General features: G+C 45.9%; 1 protein-coding gene and 1 long non-coding RNA gene across 2 annotated transcripts in view; both read right to left on the reverse strand.

Annotated features, from left to right (window-relative positions):
• Positions 1 to 14,579, reverse strand: part of LOC144892451 (uncharacterized) — a 19,257-nt gene extending 4,678 nt beyond the window's left edge. The window contains exons 1-2 of the long non-coding RNA XR_013623678.1: positions 14,299 to 14,579; positions 13,926 to 14,151 (exon numbers count right to left, since the gene is read on the reverse strand). This is a non-coding gene — a long non-coding RNA (uncharacterized LOC144892451). The remainder of the gene's footprint in view (positions 1 to 13,925; positions 14,152 to 14,298) is intronic.
• LOC144888215 (galactoside alpha-(1,2)-fucosyltransferase 2-like) overlaps positions 1 to 18,629 on the reverse strand; it is a 142,096-nt gene that overhangs the window by 37,998 nt on the left and 85,469 nt on the right. The window lies entirely within an intron of this gene.

Below are 18,629 nucleotides of genomic sequence, written 5' to 3' on the forward strand. Positions count from 1 at the left end.
GCGCCAAAAACCAAAGCATCGAGGCGGCATAAGCATTGGAAGGAGACCTAACTCTCATTAATCTACTCATCGCAAAACGAACACAGGAAAAGGACTATGCTTACATTTACGATGAAATAACTGAACTATCACGAGGCTACGTGTTATAGTGTGACTAAACTATGAGGGGAAATTAACCTTTATTTGTAAAACACAAAACCACAACACTACACCCCTCCCTCATCAGACTCGTCCGCGAGTCGGAACCAACAAATGAAACGACCGGTTAGAGAATGACATGCAAAATTAACTTTTACATATAGGTGTGGTTCCCCCCAAACATTTACTCTGACCCGTGTATGCGACAGTTTTAAAACACTCGATATGTCCCTCCTATTGCGGTGAGTAGCTACATATCAGAATCACGTCCACAACTAACTGAAATCCGGAATTTGTCAAACTAAACACATAGCCGGTGGGCAGCATTTTTATATTTGCAAGCACAGAAACTTAACCTTATTTACAATTCTAAGACCCAGGACCTGCCCTTTTTGGAAGAGAAGATTGGAGGGGAGAGAAAGCACAGCAAAAACACAAAACACTCATCAATCATGACATTTGCTGCTTGCTTCTTGCATCCTGCTTCTTGCTTCTTCTTTGTGCATATATCAAACCGGCTAGCCCCTGGACCGGCAAACAGGCCATTTTTGATCTTCAGGGCTACCTAAACTTACATATCATCTCATCCCGAGCACACCATAATAAAAATGCACAAAAAATGCTTTTATTTTATTTCATTTCTTTTTCTTTGCCAGGCAGGGCCACCGTCATGTGGTCCAACTGCGTGACGTTAATGCCACTCAAAACAATTGGTCCGAAGATGCAAGATGATTTTGCAGCAAAGTGCTGCACAGCAGAGGTGCAAGGCCACAAAGCTTGTGGTCCATAGTGTTTAAGGTGCAGCAAAGTGTTTGTGGCAGCAAAGTGCTGCACATGTGCAGCAAAGTTACAGCAAAAGGATATGGCAGCAAATGCTGCGCCTTTCGGCTGCACAGATTTAGCAAGGTGCAGCAGGGATGCTGTACAAGTCGATAGTGCTGCACAGTTCCACCTCCAAAATGGTCTTGGGGTGGGGGGAGAGACAAAGCACGACCAGCAAAGTGGAAAGGGCGCAACGACACACAGAAACACAAGGTAATGCAATGCGAGGGGCGCGGAAGAGAGAGCAGAGCAGGCTCGTCCCTAACTGTCCGTACCCCCCCACCGTCCGCTTACACTACCCTAGCCCTCCTTGTATTTACAATTCGTCTCTACGTCTTGTCTCCCATATTCCCTTCTCATCCAAATTCGTCTCCCAATCCCTCCCAGGAAGGAAGGAATGGAACAAACACAATGTCCTATTACGTCGTGATGCGTCTTACAACTCAAACCAGCTTACCGAGCCTCGGTGTGGAGCTTCGTCCTCCTTGGTGACTGGCTGTGGATGGTGCGAAGGGATTTCTCATATCCTAACTACTCTAGTAACATTAACTCTGTTAAACTACCCGGGTCGTACCATGCCAATCGGCCATCTTTAAACTATGTGGTTCTAAGAACCCAAATTCCCATTGCCCACTCTGTGGTGCTCTTCGAATTTGGGTCTCACTCCCACAAATTTTCTCTCTGTGCCCTTGCACAATTTTGGAGCTGGGTTGTGTGGCTTCACCAGCAGGTCTACCTACCTGCGCAACTCCGCCACTGAAGTCGCCACCCGAGCTTACCTGCTCTTGCGACTACCTAAACTGGGGAAGGCCCCTCCTGGCACTTTACCCCCTGATGCCCACCTTGGCATTGGGCAACCCGGGTCCTCTCCTGGGATCCTCGGGCCCCACTCAACAACTCACAACTACCCTAACTGGGGAAGGCCCTTCCTGGCGCTTACGCCCTCTGTGCCCACCTTGGCATCGGGCAACCCGAGTCCTTCCCTTGGATCCTCGGGCTCCACTCTCAACTAACCTAACCGGCTCCCAGAGCCTACCTGCGGCCTCACCTGGCCGACAAACTACCAGTGGCGGAGTGCCCCAATAACCATACCCACCAATTAGGCCACACGCCCAGCCATTCCACATACTCATGCACCCAAGACACTACTTTGCCACTACCCGCACCACAGGTGTCAAAATCCATACAAATTTTGCCTATGCACTCTACCTGGCTTTACACTACCCCCCCCCCCCCGGGCTTTCGCGAATGGGTTCCACCTCCCCCCATTCACTCCTTCGCACCATGCATTCCACACCTTTTATTCCACACCAACCATTCCACATCAAATATTCTCACACACCATTTATTTTGCACACCACTTATCTCACACACTTTTTGTGCCCACACACCTCTTTCCTCGCAGACCTCAAACACAATTCCAGTTATCTCAACACAATACCTCACACACACAGCATCATCTAGCTGACTACTTCCCCTAAAACTCGTGCTTCCCCGTCGTCCCTTTAACCTAAGCACTCCCTTGTCAATATCATTCACCTAACCTATCTACATCCCCACTACAGTACAGGTGTCGCTTCTTAAATCTCTTGTCTCTTCAGTCTTATAACTCCCTCACATTATCCTAGCCCTCCCTCGGCTAGCTTTGGTGCCCCATGGAGGCAACCATTGCTGACACCCCCATGTGCCTTTCACTGCCATCCCCCTAAACTAATGCTCATGGGCCCTGGGTGTGAGGAATGGTCAGACTACCATTCCACCATGTAGGGTATACTACTCTCATCAGTCCACTACACTCAAGCCTCACCATGTGGATGTACAATTTCCATTGTCATGGCTCGGCCTCGGCGGGCCGAGCGATCCATGTGGGTGGTTTGTCTCCTGTATGTTGGGTCCGTCCGGCATTTTCGATCCAGGGGGGGAGGTATGGATGGGCCCCATCCCTGCGCGGGGCCTCGCGGTCCCACGCACGGTGACTCAACTGGCCACGGTCGGAGCACCACACCCGCCAAGGTGCGAGGCTCCGAAATCTCCCACCACCCCTTGAACCTCGCCGTGCGCCTTTGCCGGCACGGCACGGCACGGCGCCAACCATACAGTTCGGGGGCCGACACGAATCTTGCACGTCGGTCCTTGTGAGACCAACACAGCACCGATCCCCACCGGTTCCTGCTGCACACAACTCACCGGGGGCTCGCGTCTGCTACCCGTCCCGCTAAATGCTACCCCGGTCGGTGTCGATGCTTGAGCCGCGTCCTCACATCTCACGACCCACTCTGCTTTCACACACCCAGGCGTCCCCACGCATTCCCATACACTCCATTACTGAACTCTCCTGTGCACACCCTTCTCTTACACACTCAGGTGCACGCCACCCAGGCGCACTCGTACCTTCCACACAATCCGTTACATACTCTTCCCGCACACAGTCCGGTGTGCATTCTCGCTCACACTCCTCGGCCATCGCACACTCTGGAGCACACCCTGGTGCACACTTTTCTCTCACACGCTTCGGCGCACACTCTCTCTCGTGCCGCATTCCACACTCTCTCCTACACCGCACAATGGACCTTCCGCGAACGCCCGGGTTTCGACTCTGTCCCAAGCGCGCCAAAAACCCGTTCGCGCCAAACACATTTGCGCCATTATTTCTCACCTCGGGGTCCTCCTTCCCCGGCTGCACCTGCAAACTTTCCATTCCGTTAGTAAGCAAGGCATCACAGTGCAAATGCAGACTTTGTGCGCATTCCATTACTTTTTCCCGCGATTTGCTCACTTTCTCTCCCGTTTCTACCATCTCTTCGGCCCCAATCATTTCTTTAATTTCAATTATCTCTTTTTCCTCGACGACCGCCGGTGCCGTGAAAATTTCTTTTTCCAACTCAGCCTTCGCCGGCGCCCCCAAAATCTCTTTGTCCAATTCGACGATCGTCGGCTTTTCTATACCCCGCGTCGCGATTTCCATAGCCACCGTCAATTTGGCTGTGCTCTGCCCAAGCTCACTCTCCACATGTTCCTCACACCACGTCACCTCGTCGCGCACCACTGCGACCTCCCCGCTCAACCTGCGCCAAATGTCCTCCCCCAATTTTTCCATATCACACCTGGATTCCTCCCTCATCTTTTTTAATGTCTCCCCACGGGTGTCCATTCTTTCATTTATTTTATTTATGTCATTCTTTTGGGCGTCCATTTTTGCATTCAGTCAATCCCCCATTTGGTTCATTTCCTTGGTGGTTTTGTCACTTTGGGCATCCAATTTTTTCATTATTTGGGCCAGGTATAACCCAATGTCGAGCCTGGTCCACACAGCGGGCCCGGCTGCCGCTGCCACGTGCGAGGCGCCACCATTTTCTACCCCTGCTGCCGCCCCTTCTTCGGCTTGCTCCATTACCAACTGTCCCTGCAGGTCCTCGGTTATCAATTCTACCTCTACTTCATCTTCTATTAGTCCCACCGGCATTCGACCGCCTTGGCCAGCCATGGTACGAATAAAATTTGGATTTTATACTAAATTTCGTTCGCTTCGTAATTTCGAGTGCGTGAAGCGCACTCCAGGTCCAATCCCACTCCCGGACACCAAATGTTACGGTTTTGCCCGAACCCCGTTCCCTTACCAAGGGGAGATTAAGCCCCTTGTTCTCCTTGGGTCATCGCAACCGCGAGACTCGAGTCGCCACTTCCGGTCGGACGCAGGACAGGGTTTCGGGACAATGTTCGCACGTACCTAAGTACCCATGCCGCCGTGGAAGCGGGGATCAAGTCTCGCACGAACCACGCATAATTTGAGTGCACCCGAGTGGATGGCGCACCACGTGGTCCATGCTGTTACCTTGGTATTGGAACCCGTTTAGAGCGATATAATTCGTACCATGCTCAGTCAATAATGGAAGGGACGAAACGGTCGAATCAAAGAAATAACACGTTCAATCATTATTTACAATGATCGGTCGAAGAACAGAGACACAGGGCAGAGCTTAGTCAGTCTTAATTATTTACCCAGACAATGGGCCCATTCACACTCACAGGGGGGATGAAGGAAGGATTGTTCATGCGCTGAATGCGCCGGCTTGGTCGTTCAGGAACAGCTCACCCGGCGTGGCCCTCTTGCGGTCACCACACGTCCCCCGATGAAGGCAGGCAGGCAGGCGGGAGGGATCCTCGCAGCACGTATCTCGAACAAAGGCAGGCAGGAAAATATGCGCGTCTCTCACCCGGCACGGCGGTCCTTCACAGCGCGATTAACACAACGGCGCACTTTCCCTCTCGTAACTCAACGGAGGATCTGGCTCAAGCTCAACCGCAAACTCAACTTGTAACTCGGCTGCCTCCCTTCCCACAACTTGGCGCTCCAAACCGACTCTTCCAACTTGTTCAACACCGCGCACCCTCAGAACTCACAAGCGCCTCTCCCCATAACTGAGGTGGGGGCTTCGGGCACAGGGTTATATTGCCACGCCTTGTCCCCTCTCGAATGTTCCAAACCACGCCTTTTGACGCAGTGGCAAGCCACTCCCCTCGAGCCCTGATTGGCGGCTCGTGCTTACCGGTCACTCCCACTTCTCCTGTACCGCCTTCCTTCGGCCTGCATCGACTTGTCAGGCCGGCCTCGTGGTAATTTGCAAGCATCGAGGCGGCATAAGCATTGGAAGGAGACCTAACTCTCATTATTCTACTCAATGCAAATCTAACACAGGAAAAGGACTACGCTTACATTTACTATGAAATAACTGAACTATCGTGAGGCTACGCATTGTAGTGTGACTAAACTATGAGGGGAAATTAACCTTTATTTGTAAAACACAAAACCGCAACAATATATATATATATATATATATATATATATATATATATATATATATATATATATATATATATATATATATATATATATATATATTAGCTTGGGTCGGCTCGCGCTCGCCTCACCATGCGTCGTTACTGAGCAACGGGCTTATTTTAGCTGAGGATAATGACTGTACCTGAGTTGCTGTGTTGTCATGATTTACACCAATCATAATACAAACAATTATTTTGCACAAATTTATTTGTTGTGTTTGTGATATCACATTTTTATAGACTGGTTCAATTTCCAGCAAATGTTATTGCATGAGGCATTTTTGAGGAAAAGCAAACAAATAGGTTTTTCCTAAAGGGAATTTTGTGCTGAATATGAATATCTTGTTTGTGTTTCCCAAACTTGCCTAATTAGGTCATTAATTAAGGTCAAAGGTCAATAAGTGCAAAATTCAAGTTTTCACAGAAATTGTTTTATTTTTAATATTCAATACAGTGGTAAAAAAAGATTTTCCAATATCTATCATATTAAGCCATACATTGCATGTCAAAGATTTGAATTTAATGGAAAATGTGAAAGAAATGTTTGCTTCTGAAGAGAATATCTCCGTAACGGTTGGACTTTTCATGCATTACCATATGGGTTTAACCCCTACCAGTTTTGGTATGTCAATGCACTAGTGAAATGGTTTTTCTGGCTTCTAAATTCTGGCTTCTTCTTTTTTTCTCCAAAGGTGAATTACTATGGAACCAGTTATAATCCTGAAGGGCCAGATAGAGGTATCCTTTGAGCTGTGTATCATATGTCAGCTGAGTGGTCGAGCTGAAGATGAGCCGTTTAACCAGACCAAACGGGGCTTAACTACCGTAAAAGAAGCAACGGAGATGAGGAAGAAGCTACGGAATGATGACTATAGGGCTGCCGTTGACAGGCTGACATCGCTCTTCGCAGAAAATTCAGAACCTGCGCCAGAACTCCAGTGGCACAGAGTGTGTTATTCAAAGTACACACATAAGAACAATATTAATGCTAAACTATCCAATGAACAGCGTGTAATGAACAGTAGGCCTACTGATGAAGGTAGACCAGAACGATACTTGCGCAGCTGTTGTAACAAAATGGACTGGAAGTTATGCATTTTCTGTCAAGACCCGAAAAGCAAGAAGACAACGAGTAACGTATCTACTATGAATATGAGTTCAAACATATATAATAATGCAAAATATGTTCATGAGGTATTTGTACGCATTGCAGATACAAATGACTTGCTTGCAGCTGAAGGATGTTATCATTCAAACTGCCTGAATAAATTCTATGGAGATGCTAATAGAGCCAAAAGTGATAACAAATCGACTGACTTGGCCATAGTTTGGCTCTGTCAAGAACTGAAACATTCTGCTGTGAAAGGTCATGTTCTTGAACTTTCCTCTGTGCTTGAAAGATACAAAGATCTTTCCAGCGAGGCAAACTGCGAAATACCATTGTCGTTTCTTAGCAGGATTACAACTTTCAAAGATACTTTAGTGAGGTTTGTTAGTAACAGTTATGAATTTGTAGTCATGCGCAATGCAATACCATCCGAAAGACAAACCCTCTTAGTTCCAACAATATTCTATCATGTACCTGTGTCAGAGACAGTAAATGAGCCTGTCCAAGAAACTATTCCTATTTTCAAACCAGATGATGATGAGTTTAGGTCCATAGTTCATGGAGCACTGAAACTTCGAAGTGATATATTGAAGGAGGGGTGCAGATATAATTATATAAATGTTATATAAATGTGCAGATATAATTTTATATAAATGAGGAGAATATAATTATATCACTTCGAGCCTGGCGAAGGAGGGGTGCAGTGTTGCGGTTCTGAGAAAGTGTACATATTGATTAATAAAGGTGAAAGGTTTTGCCCCCATAGTTAGTCCACATGCAACACGTAGGCCACCATAGAACGTTAGTTATGTCATAGTATATGTGAGATAAGGCCATTTCCAATAGTGATACCTGCGTTGTGTAAAATAAATAAATAAGAGTAGGCCCCATTCATTTTACAGCCCAACCTACAATCGACCTCATTGCGCACCATCCAGTCTGCACCCCATTCCCCATTGCGCCCATCCAGTCTGCACCCCATTGCCCCTTGCATTCAGATGCTGAAACCAGCCAAATGCCATGAGGTAAGGCCTGGAAAATGGGCGGAGCGTGAGGTTGGGGGTGTGGCCACATCAAGCAGACGTCAAGGGCGGAGCTGGTAAGACCCCAACAACCAACCAGGGCTCAGTGGGCATGGCTTAAGGGGCGGGGTGAGAACGTGTCTGGCAAATTCCAGAGGGTTCGCTGGGCGGTGCTATATAATCGCGCACGCAAAGCCCTTCCACAGGACTCGTGTGATAAGGACTTATGTGCATGTTGGAAAAGGACTGACGCAGCGGCAATCATTGCAGAGGACTCTCGTGGAAAAGGACTGTCCAGGACTGGAGAGTATAAGCGCTTTGTGAAAGGATTGTCACGTTTGGCATTGGTGGAAGGACTCGTTGAGGATTTGGCTTTGAGCTTGCTGAGACCGCCAGTATAACCACCAGCCGGTTCGTTTATTACGTACGCGGCTAAGCCGTGAAATAACCACCCAGCCTAGCTCACCTTTCCCCATATAATTGTCCGATCCGCGCCAATGACACGTGGAGAGCTTGCCTGCCGTCTACCATCTTCTTCGTTGTACGAGTCGGGGACCGGAGCGAGCTGTGGACGCCATCTGTGGACCCTCAACCCGACCATCTACAACCCCCATGTGAGTCTGAGTGTGAACGGGCCCGTGTCCAGGGATAAGTTAAGACCATATAAGGCTGCCCTGTGTATCTGCTTCTTCTTCTTCTTCTTCTTCACTGTACATTGCTTCTTCCTCTCCATTGTACAAAGTGTAATAAATTCCTTGTTATTCCTGTTTCCTCTTAATTCGACGGTTTTAGTGATTTCTCAATTGGGTAAGCGTGGCACGATCACAACCGCTCAAATCGGGTTTAGTACCTGTTAACGGCCCGAATCGTGGCTTGCTATCGCTCGGCGTGACCACTAAAACCGTGGTTTGGGCGGGGTTATTTCCTCGCTTCCTGGGAGGCGCTGGTAATTAGGTAATAGGACTAATTCGACCTACCACCCTATTCAGCGCTGACCGGAAGGAACGTGATAGCCCCGGATCGCGTCGGCTAGATAAAAGACAAGGGGATTCATCCCCCCTTGGTAAGGGGATGGCCGACGTTTGGAGATCCGCAACAATATATATGTGCAGTGTCTGTGTTGTCACTGAACTCCTCCCTCAACCTTTTGTGAAATCCTACCAAACTTCTGGTATGCACCTACCTCTCCCGTGTGTATGTCCTCAGGGTATTTTTTTTGAATTTTTTTCCAATATATATATTATTGTTTTTGAATTTATTTTTTTTCAACTTAAGTCTTCAACTTCAATTGTTTATACAAACGTAATATCACGTATATTACAAATACATTTGTGCAAAATAATTGTTTGAATTATGATTCGTGTAAACCATGACAAAACAGCAACTCAGGTACTGTCATTTATCTATATAATCTACATGTCTGGGAAGTGTCTGTGTTGTCACTGAACGACTCCCTGAAACTTTTGTTTCCGTGGTTGTGAAGTGTTTTTATTAACGTGGTGGTAGTTTTGAATCACGCGGTGGTGAGGTGTTTTCATTTACTTGGTGGTGAGGTGTTTTTAATTATGTGGTGGTGAGGCGTTTTTAATTAGTTGGTGGTGAGGTGTTTTGAATTACTTGGTGGTGAGGTGTTTTGAATTACGTGGTGGTGAGGTGATGTAAATTACGTGGTGGTGATGTAAATTACGTGGTGGTGAGGTGATTTAAATTACGTGGTGGTGAAGTGTTTTGAATTACGTGGTGGTGAGGTGTTTTTAATTATGTGGTGGTGAGGTGTTTTGAATTACATGGTGGTGAGGTGTTTTGAATTACGTGGTGGTGAAGTGTTTTGAATTACGTGCGGTGAGGTGTTTTGAATTACGTGGTGGTGAGGTGTTTTCAATTACGTGGTGGTGAGGTCTTTTGAATTACGTGGTGATGAGGTGTTTTAAATTACGTGGTGGTGAAGTGTTTTGAATTACGTGCGGTGAGGTGTTTTGAATTACTTGGTGGTGAGGTGTTTTAAATGATGTGGTGGTGAGGTGTAATCATTCCAAACTTCCAGTCTGCACCTCCCCCCCCCCCACTATCCCCCCTACCGCCCCCCACCATCCCCTCCCTCCCCCCCCCCACCATCCCCTCCCTCCCCCCCCCCCACCATCCCCTCCCTCCCCCCCCCCCTATGTATGTGCTGAGGGGTTGTTTTTTGAATTTTTTTTTTTTTCAACCTAAATCTTCAACCTAAATTGCTTATCTCACTATAATTCACCAAATGTCCATCTGTCTGTTCGAAGGCACCGTAAAAACTGCTGAACCGATCGCAAAGATATTTTGGGTGGGTAATCCTGGGACCCCAGGGAGTAAAATAGGCTATTTAGTTTTCCCAATTTCAGCTTTGGTCTCCAGCATTCTCAGGTTTGGACTCCCGCATAACATTCGCGTTCGCATAACGTTCATTGTGACGACGTTCTCATTGTGACGACGTTCTCATTGTGACGATGTTGTGACGATGTATGTGTTCACGGTAGTGTTTGATGTGACGGTGTGAACGTAATTTCGTAATGTTTTTAGTTTCGTAATCCTTTAATGAACGTTTAATGTTTAATGAACGTTTAATGCCCTTTGATGTCCGGGGCCGCACACGCGCTACACTGGACGGGCCAGTGTGTGCCTTGCCCTTCGCCGTCAGGCTCGGGTAAACCGCTGAGCCCCATCCGTGATGGGGACTGGGGCTTGAGACAGTGTCCCACGAACGAGGAATTCCCAGTAAGCGCGAGTCATCAGCTCGCGTTGATTAAGTCCCTGCCCTTTGTGCACACCGCCCGTCGCCGCACAAACATCACAATAAAACACAATCACAATTCACAGTGATATGGCTTTTATTGAAATTCTAAAGATACTGTTTTGATTTTGATGATTTATATGTGATATGATTTGACGGATGTTTATATGAATCGTTTAAAATAAAAAAATTCTGCCTTTAATTTCTGATATTTTGCCTTTTCATTTCGGCTTCCCAATTGAAGCCCCGCCGGTAGGGCGGGTGCCGTTGCTAGTAAAATGTAATATCACAAACACTACAAATAAATTTGTGCAAAATAATTGTTTGTATTATGATTGGTGTAAATCATGACAACACAGCAACTCAGGTACAGTCATTATCCTCAGCTAAAACAAGCCCTTTCCTCAGTAATGACGTGTAGTGAGGCGAGCACCGCAAGCCGAGCCAAGCTAGTATATATATATATAAAATAAACTCAAGGTACCGCTATGGGTACTCCTGTTGCACCGTCATACGCTAACATCTTCATGGGAATGATAGAGGCCAAGATCAATGCACAACCTCATCACGGAATCTTGGAAAAATCCTGGGTACGTTATATTGATGACATCCAGTTCATCTGGTCAAAATCCCCCCGTAGTCTCACACAATTCCAAAATGAATTAAATTTGATTCATCCGACCATCAAGTTTACATTCGACAGCTCACAGTCCGAAGTTCACTTTCTAGACACATCACTCACGCTTCAAAATAACAGACTCGAAACAGAACTATACACCAAACCAACAGACACTCACTCTTACCTTCTCCCTTCTTCATCTCATCCTAAACATACAATTGCAAGCATACCATACAGTCAAGCACTCAGAGTAAGACGCAACAAAAATGGCAGAAGAAACTTCTCTCTGCCAATTAGAAACACACTTCATTGCAAGAAACTATGACCCTCACTCTGTGAAAGAAGCAATAAACCGAGCAAAACGCATACCGAGAGCAGACCTTCTGACTTACAAACCCAAACCTGCAACTAACCGTGTCCCACTGGTAACCACCTACTCTGCTACCTCATCCCAATTGCCAAGTATTCTGAATAAGGCCCTTCCTCTCCTCCATCAATCAGAAACACTCGGCACCACATTTCCTCAACCTCCACGAACATCATTTTGACGTGGTCGGACACTCAGGGACCTCTTGGTAAAAGCAAAGCACCCACAGCCCCACAACAAACAAACTAGGATCCCTGGCTTCTATAAATGCACAGCAAACAAATGTATTATTCACAAGCATTTACTAGAAGGAAACATATTTTGTAGTTCTAGCACTGGACAAAAATTCCCCATCACCTCCTATATGAACTGCAAATCTACATGGGTCATATACCTAATCACTTGCCAAAAGGGCACCAAACAACATGTTGGAAAAACTGAGAATACACTCTACACACGATTTAATAACACCCGGTCAGAAATCAATAACTTCCACACCAGTCAGGGCAAATCTCTACCTTACACGATACACTTTAATCAACCGGATCACTCGATAAATGACATTCAAATCTCTGCCATTGAATCAATCACAAATCGATCACACACCACGATTCTGAAACGTGAGTCCTTTTGGATAAACAAACTTCGGACAAAAATCCCTCATGGCATAAATTTTGATGATTAAAGCATGTTCCTACATCAACCCAATCAAATTGTTAACCGTAACCCATTCATTCATTCATTCATTCTTTCCTTCCTTCCTTCCTTCCTTCCTTCCTTCCTTCATTCATTCATTCATTCATTCATTCACCCATTCTACCTTTATATGTCATTTATATAAATATATAAATATATTATATGAATATAAATGGTACATGAATATATGCTTGTGTGTTTATGTATGTATGTATCTCTATATTTGTATATGCACGTGCACCGGAACTATAACGCAAACGGTAACTGTAAGGTGCGCTTCACTTCCGTTGAACTTGGGGCCTGTGAGTGAGATTCGGCGTGGCTCTTCCTTTTGTATGCATTTTCTACACATATCACACATCTTACACACATTTAACGAGACATACTTGACTGATCTACATAACTGCTGTTTTTGTAGACTTAGCAGAACACCTTTGTTGGTCGAAAGCTTGTCAAATTAAAGATCGAAGTCCTGAAGCTACGTCCGCGTCTGATTTAATCTCCCGATTATATATATATATATATATATATATATATATATATATATATATATATATATATATATATATATATATATATGTATATATATATATGTATATATATATATATGTATATATATATATATATATGTATATATATATGTATATATATATATGTATATGTATATATATATATGTATATATATATATGTATATATATATGTATATGTATATATATATATGTATATATATATATATATGTATATATATATATGTATATGTATATATATATATGTATATGTATATGTATATATATATATGTATATGTATATATATATATGTATATGTATATGTATATATATATATATATGTATATATATATATGTATATGTATATGTATATATATATATATATATGTATATATATATATGTATATGTATATATATATATATATGTATATATATATATGTATATGTATATATATATATATATATATATATATATATATATGTATATATATATATATATATGTATATATATATATATGTATATATATATATATATGTATATATATATATATGTATATATATATATATATATATATTGTTGCAGATCTTCGAAGCCCGTTCCCGTTACAAAGGGGAGATTAAGCCCTTTTTTCTCCTTGGGTCTTTGAAACCGCGAGACCGAGTCGCCACTTCCGGGCAGACGTGGAAAAGGGTTTTGGGACAATTTCACACGTACCTTCAGTACCCACGCCGCAGCGGAAGCAGGGATCGAGTCTCGCATGAACCACGCGTGATTGAGTACACCCGAGCGGAATGCGTACCACATGACTCGGGCTGTTACCTTTCTATAGAACCCGATTAGAGCGATCTAATTCGTACCATGCGAGGCCAATGATGGAATTGACAAAACGGTCGAATCAGAAGAAATCAAAACATAACCTTCCGCTTTTGCGAAGGTAATAACAGAATTTATTTACACGAGTTACAATGATTGGTAGAAGGACAGGGACACAGGGCAGAACTTAAGCAGTCTTATACTAATCCCCCAGACAATGGGCCCACTTACACACACGGGGAGATGGAGGAAGAATGTTCGCGCGCCGAACGCGCCAGCTTCGGTCGCTCCAGGAACAGCTCACACGGCGTGGCCCTCTGCCGGTCACAGCACGTATCCCGGCGAAGGCAGGCAGGAGGGAAAATCCTCGCGGCACGTATCAGGCAAAGGCAGGCAGTAGGAAATATCGCGCGTCTGTGGCCCGGCGCGGGTCTCTCTTTACAGTGCACGATTAATACTGCGGAGAGCGTGGGGAGCAGGGCAAGTTCGTGTACAACGGGGTTATTCAGTTCATACCGTATGACTCGATACGACGCAATCTCACGCGCGTTCTCAACTCCGAACTCCAACTCATCTCAAAACCCCGAACTGAACCAGGACTCACTTTCTCTCATCTCAACTTGAACGCTCACCTTCTCTCATCTCAACTCTGGTGGGGGGCTCTGAGCAGGGTTATGTCGCACCGCCCTAGCCCGACTCGAATGTTCCAAACCCCGCCTTTTGCCGCAGTGGTAAGTCACTCCCCTCGAGCCCCGATTTGCAGCTCGTGCTTACCGATGGCTCCTCCTCCGCCTTCCTTCGGCCTCGGTCGACTTGTTCAGGCCTGCCGCGTGGTATTTCGGCGCCAATACCAACCCAAAGCACCATAAGGACACCTAATTTTCATTATCCTACTCAACGCAAAATTAACACAGGAAAGGTCTACGCTTACATTTACTAAGAAATAACTGAACTTAAACGAGGCTACATGTTGTAGTGTAACTAACTAGGAGGGGAAATTAACCTTTATTACAAAACCGCAACAATATATATGCAGTCACGTGAAAAAGTAGGTACACCCCATGTAAAGTTTTGACTTTTTCAACATATTTCAACATACAGCTATTTGATCTTCATTTCAACAATATTGAGAGATAAAGGTGATATAATATAACAAATATCATGAAACATTTACATTTTGTAGTCCATTGTATAATTTAAATAAACATAAATGCAAATTTCGCATGTGGAAAAAGTAAGTACACCCCTACATTTATCACCACTTCAAATACCTAAAATTATAATCAGGTGCACTAGCTCAGGTGCAAATGCTTAGAACATCGTTAGAGAGGATCTTGGAGGAACCTGTCTTATTTAAACCTCAGACATTTAGTTTGGTTTGCTCTTTGTTGTTGAAGTTTGCGTCGTCACCATGCCGAGATCAAAAGAGCTCTCTGAGGCCTTCATAAATAAGGTTATAGATGCCTACGAGTCTGGGAAGGGATTTTAAAAGATCTCCAAACAATTTGAAATCAATCATTCGACTGTCTGGAAGATCATCTACAAGTGGAGAAGATTCCAAACAACTGCCAACTTGTTCAGGCCAGGCCGCCCCGGCAAGTTCAGGCCAAGAGCAGACCGCAAGATGCTGAAAGAAGTCTCTAAGAACCACAGAATGTCATCACGGGACCTACAGGTAGCTCTTGCCACTGTTGATGTCAAAGTGCACGAGTCTACCATTAGAAAGAGGCTGCACAAATTTGATCTACTTGGGAGGTGTGCCAGGAGGAACCTTTGCTGTCCAGAAAGAACATCAGGGGCAAGACTAAAGTTTGCCAATGAACAACAAGGCAAAAACCAGCACTTCTGGAACAATGTGCTCTGGACAGATGAGTCAAAGGTAGAGCTATTTGGCCACAGTACCAGAAGACATGTTTGGCGAAAACCAAAGACAGCATTTTACCACAAGAACCTGATACCAAATGTAAAGCATGGTGGTGGAAATATTATGGTTTGGGGCAGCTTTGCTGCATCAGGGCCTGGGAAGCTCACCCTCATAGAATCCACGATGAATTCTTCATTGTACCAGAGGGTGCTTGAGGATAATGTGAGGCCATCTGTGGGAAAGTTGAAGCTCAACCGAAGGTGGAACTTGCAACATGACAATGACCCTAAACATACCAGTAAATCCACCAAGGAATAGCTGAAAAAAAGAAATGGAGGATTCTGGAATGGCCAAGTCAAAGCCCGGATCTAAATTCCATCGAGATGTTGTGGGGGGATTTGAAACGAGCTGTGCAGGCAAGAAATCCCTCAAACATCGCACAGCTGAAAGAATTCTGCATGGAGGAGTGGGCAAAAATTTGGCCCAGTCGATGTCAGAGTCGAGAGTCGAATCTCCCCCCATACCATTCCTCTCCAATTCTCCCTCCTCCCCCTCCTCCTCAAAGCTGCCTCCTCCCCACTTCGTCTCCCTTCTATCTCATGCTTCCACCCCCCCCCCAACCTTCTACTTTCCTCTGCCCCCCCTCAAAGAACCCCTCACTGTGCCTCATCCCTTCACCATCAAACCTTTCATCCTCCTCATCCTTCCCTTTCTTGGAACTCTTCTGTAATCTCTGACACACTACCAACTGCTCTTCCTACCTCCCCTCTCATCCTTCATCTTATCCTACTCCTCCCCTCCCCTGTCCTGTACCCGATGCTCCCCCTCTCTCTTCGTTAACGGTATGGACCTCAAACATCCGGGGCCTTCGCTCAAACCTGACCGATCTCTCCATACAGGTTGCTTCTGACAATCCAGACTTGATCTGCTAAACAGAAACTTTCCTCCTTCAAGATGTCTCTGATTCCTTAATATCTCTTCCTGGTTACTCCCTCCTCCGGTATGATAGACCTGAGCCTCGTCCTGGTGGTGGGGTGGCTATCTTTATCAAAAACTCTCTTCCTCACTCTCCTTGCACTGCCCTCTCTCCTCCTCACCCCCAGGAGTACCTCTGGCTACGGCTTCCTCTCCGCTCCCACCTTTTGTTCATATGTGTTCTGTACCGTCCTCCAAACAGTGATGACTCCATTTACATTTCACTGTCTGACAACATGGACCAACTTCTATCCACTCATCCCAACTCTCTCTTCCTCATATGTGGTGACTTCAACTGTCATCATGCCAGCTGGTTGGGTGTGGGTTCCTCTCTCACCAGTCATGGCACTTCAGCAAAGGACTTCTGTGACTCAATGGGATTGACACAATCTGTCAATTTCCCGACCCGGATCGCAGCCAATGGAGTATCTTCTCTTCTAGACTTGGTTATGACAAACTTCCCTGCTAATGTCTGCTGCTCTTCTTCTGCTCCAATCGGTTCTTCTGATCATGTGCTTGTCAAAGTGGACATCTCTCTGGCCATTCTCAGAGAGCCTCCTCAGCGTCGACGAGTCTGGCATTTCACTCAGGCCGACTGGGACGGTCTTCAAGCAGCCATCAATCGTCTGGATTGGTCTCCCATCTCCTCTGCCTCTGACATCAATTCTTCCTGGGAATTCTTCCAAAGCAAACTGCTCTCTCTCATGCACAGATTTATCCCATCTCGTCTTCAGTTGTCTCACCCTTCCTCCCATCCATGGTACACTGAATCTTGTGGTGAGGCAGTTGCCCTGAAACAACTTGCCTTTGCCTCTTGGAAGTGTTACGTGGTCCCTTCGGTGAATACCTGGTCTCGGTGACCCCCGGACCGTGAGAGGAACTCCGCCAGCAAGCTGTACTATATATGCGCTTTCGCCACGCAATCCATATGAATTTCACCCAGGAGACAACTGATGTTCAAGGATATATTTCCAATGGTAATGATACCATACAATTCCAATGACACAACCACGGAGATTTTCCCCGAGCAATCAACAATACACAACCATCAACAATATTTCCCAGCCACAATCAATTCCCTATGAGTAAGATGGCCATCTTATATATGTGTGTCCCGGTGAGTACTCACACCCCCTTTCGGTCTCTGCTCCTCACAATGTCTCTGGGCCCCTCCTGACCAAGATACTGGTCGGCGTCTCCGCACTCGGGCGGTTGAACGAACCCCGGGTGGACGTTTCTCCACCGGGCAGGTATCGTACCAGGCACCGTGGCTGCAGCCCCTCGTGGCCACGCGGAGCGGGTACGGTAGAGCAAGCCAAACCCCACGCCGCTTGCAAGGCGCGTTAGGCCCCAACGTGCGACCCGCACGCGTCTGTTTAGACGGTGCCGCGAACGATACCAGACGCGGGGTCGATGCACGGCCCCACGTCACTTGACGTCTCCACCTGGCAGGTACACGTCCCGGTGATTCCTCTCGCCAGACAGGCTTCGGAACGCCGCTTTTCCACGCAGCGCAAGGTCGATCCCGCCTTTTGGTCGGAGCGGGGCGAGGAAGAATAATACTCGTCCTTTTTTCCTCGTGTCTTTTTCTCTTCCGTTTCCGGTCACTTCCGTTTCCGGCCACTCCCTCAGAAGGGCTCCTGACCCTCCAACCACAACAACTACACAACAACTTAATATACTACACACGGATAAGCAAAGACCTGAATGGTAATTCACATACATTCACATAAATATGTAACAGAAGGCTAATCCAACTGAAGGCAATCTCAGTTCCTTCCACCAAGCTCGGAACAAATGTTTGTCTACCCTCAGGAGTGCCAGGAAGCACTATCTCTCCACACTGAAAAATGAACTCTCAAACCTGTCTCCTTCCTCCAAATCCTGGTGGCGTCTGGTCAAATCCGTTTCTGGTGTTTGTTCCCCCTCCATCCCCTCCCTTACCTCAAATGGCCACACAGTTGACATCGCACGTGACAAAGCCGAATGCCTCAACTCTGTGTTTGCCTCAAAATCTTTAGTCCCAAACCCATCTCTCTCTGTTCCCACCTTTCCCAGTCGAACCTAACTGCTCCTGGACTCTGTGTCCTTCTCTC

The sequence above is a fragment of the Myxine glutinosa genome, chromosome 5, assembly GCF_964187855.1.
Source record: "Myxine glutinosa chromosome 5, kmMyxGlut1.1, whole genome shotgun sequence".
NCBI lineage: Eukaryota > Metazoa > Chordata > Myxini > Myxiniformes > Myxinidae > Myxine > Myxine glutinosa.